Raw genomic sequence first — 3,074 nt, 5'->3', positions numbered from 1 at the left:
CTCGCCCCCCCTCCCTTCGCAAGCGATCGTAGCGCGACGGGACGCTCAACGCGCGGGGGAGCTTGCGGGCGCCATGTTGGGAAGGTCATTCACTGGCGCGTCTCGGAGAGAGGCAATATGAGGAAAGAGACGCAGAGAACGAGGAGCGACGGCCACGTAGGAAAGGTCATAAGTAGTGTCAGAGGCTGGGCAGCCGGAGTAATGCGGAGGGAGCAGACATGGTTAGCCCGTACATATCGGCCATATTGGGAAGGTCAAACAGAGCCGGCCACCGCGGCCATTTTGAGAAGGTCACATAAGATGTTGCTATGTCTCCATATTGGGAAGGTCACCGCGGATGTGTGCCCTGGACCACCATGCTGGGAAGGTCACATTGGACCCCTAGGGATGAGGTTGCCAGCTGTCCACTATTCAACCAGACACTCCAGTTTTTGGGTCCTCTGTCCAGTAAAAATAATTCAGAAAATACCGGATATGTGCAATGTCTGGTATTTTCTGGTTTTCCAGCTGGGCGCTTGCCAGAGCCTGGCTGGGGAGTGGCTGGGAGGGGGTGCGATCGGCACTGGGAGCCTCTGGTTGCATCTGACGTAGGCGTGACGCCTTGGGGAGGAGGCGAAGCCCTGTCCGTGCTCCTGAGCGCTGGTCAAGCGCGTGGTGGAGCCGTAGCCGGACTCGCTCGCGCTTTGCCGGGACCCTGCATGGGACGGGCAGTGCCCTGGGATCTGCATGTGCCTGCATGTATCCCACTCCCCGCCGGCCGATTCTCTCCCCCCCGGCCAGCCCCAATCCCCCCAACCCCTGCCGACCAGCCCTGCTTCCTGACAGCCAGTTTTCCTCCTCCCAATCTCCCCCAGCCAGCCCTGCTGCCCCCGACCTCTCCCCCCCGACCAGCCCTGCTTCCCACCGGCCCTCCACCCCAACCTCCCCGACCAACCCAGCTTCCTGCCAGCCGCGCCCCCCCCCAATATCTCCCGGACAGCCCCGCTGTCCTTGCCCCCTGCTGTCCCAGCCAGCAACATGAGCAAGGGTGGAGAAGAGTAAGTGATGGAAGGAGAGGGGTGGGGTGGGGTGGGGGGCAGGGCCTCTAAGAAGGGGTGGGAGTTCTGGAGCAGGGCCAGGGTTTTTCCGTTTTCTGCAATCAGAAAGTTGGCAACCCAAGCTGGGGTCCAGCCCTGGCTTTGCCCAGCCTGGTGCCCACCTGCCCTCAGCCTGGGGTGCTGATATAACATCACAACACCATGTGACATCATGCTGGGACAAAACGAGGCCACGCTTGAGTAAGCCTCTACTTGTTCCAGTGACATCACCCCACAGCATGACATCATCCTACTGCACCCAAATGCCAGTGCTGTGCCCCTCTTGTGCCCCCCATCCTGCCGGCAACCCAAGGGGGAGGGGGGAGCTGTGCACCCAGAGCACCAGCTGAGACCCTTTGCCGGCTGCTCTCCTGGGGTGACGGCCATGCCCCTCGCTGTCTGGCATCGCCCCGAGAACCTGTGCTCAGGGACTCAGCCCCAGGGCTCCCATCCTCCTCCCCCGTCTCTCCCCCTTGACAGCTGAACATCGTAAGGGGACAGGCTCCGGGGTGTCCCAGGACCCAGGGAGGGAGTCACTGGGCATGGAGGGCAGTTAACAGGCTGCAGCCGGGAGAAGGGGCATGTAGACCAAGGTTGGATCCTGTCCTGTAGTTTTCATGAATGTCCTTTTGTTTGTCCCGGGACAGCCCCATGGCCACCCCCCCCAGCCCCGCAAGGGCAGAGATTCTTTGCACTAGAGCAGTGGTTCCCAAACTTTTTGGCATCACGCCCCCCCTTTTTGATTTTTGAAAAACCCTCACACACGGCCCCCCCCCCCCCGATAGCAGCAAAATGTGTTGAGCAAAAAAAAAAGGAAAAAAGGAACTGAACAGGGCAGCAAAACTTGATGGGGGGGAGAGGCGGGGTCGCCTTGCAGCCCCCCTGGAATTTCTTCATGCCCCCCCAGGGGAGCACACCCCCCCCCAGTTTGGGAACCCATGCACTCGAAGGAGGGCCGACCTAAGTGTGGCCAGCCCCTAGGGTCACCGCCCCTCTCATGAGACGCACTAGCATGGATGGGGGTGACAATGCAGCCTGCTTTGGCTGGGACAGCCTCTTCGTTCAGCTCTGTCCTGCCTTTTTTCCCAAACAGAAGCATTTGGCCCCATGGCTCTTGCTGACTTGATCACTTGGCAGGAGCAAACAGAACTGCCCCCTTTGGTTTAAAAAAAAAACGGGGAGGAGGAGTGGAGATGCCAAGGGGAGGCAGGACCGGGGGAGAGCAGCATTCCAGCATGTGGGACCCCCAGGATTCCAGCGACTGGCTACAGCAGGGCAGGGGCCAAGCAGCTCGGGGAGGGGGGTCGTTTTCTCTTTGGGAAAGGCGGTCAGCCTAGTGCCCATTAAGGGACCTTCGAGTTGAAGGGGGTCTCGTGGAACTCTCCCGTTCAGAACCCAGCTCTCTCTCTCAGCGTGTGACGAGCGGCACCCAAGGAGAAGGGGCCAGCTGGATTCAGCCGACTGTGTTTGCCTAGTGCCCACGCGGGTCCAGGCACTGGCCATGCCCCTCCGCAGACAGTGCCCCCTTTGTTGCTATCCTCCCCCCCGCCACACCCGCGCGCTCCTGGCAGTAAAACAATAATGTTCTCCGCCCCACTGCACGGCGCGCCTTGCCCTCCCAGCCCACGTCGCTCGAGAAAGCACCGTCGCACACCCATCTCTGCAGTTTTCTTTTAAAAAATAAATTTACAGTGAAGAGAGCATTTTTGGTACAAAATATATACATTCGTGTGTGGGGCCAGGGCACGGCCGGGCGGCAGGCGGGCGAGCAGCGCTGGCCCCAAGAGAAAGACCCTGAATCGAAAGACACCCTGGCAGGGGGTTTATGGCACGACAAAAAGGATCGGTACAAAAATAGAATTGCGGGGGACACGCTTCTGGGGTTCTCCCCCCATCCGCCTGTTGCCCCTGGCAGCTGCCTCACCCCACTCTTGACCTCTGCTCCCTTTGGGCTGCTACCCTCTCTGCAGCCATGGGGGCTCCTTGGGGCTGGCAGCC

Source organism: Pelodiscus sinensis, chromosome 29 (genome assembly GCF_052426305.1).
Source record: "Pelodiscus sinensis isolate ZL-2025 chromosome 29, ASM5242630v1, whole genome shotgun sequence".
In the NCBI taxonomy this organism is placed as follows: domain Eukaryota; kingdom Metazoa; phylum Chordata; order Testudines; family Trionychidae; genus Pelodiscus; species Pelodiscus sinensis.
This window is presented reverse-complemented; position numbering follows the sequence as displayed.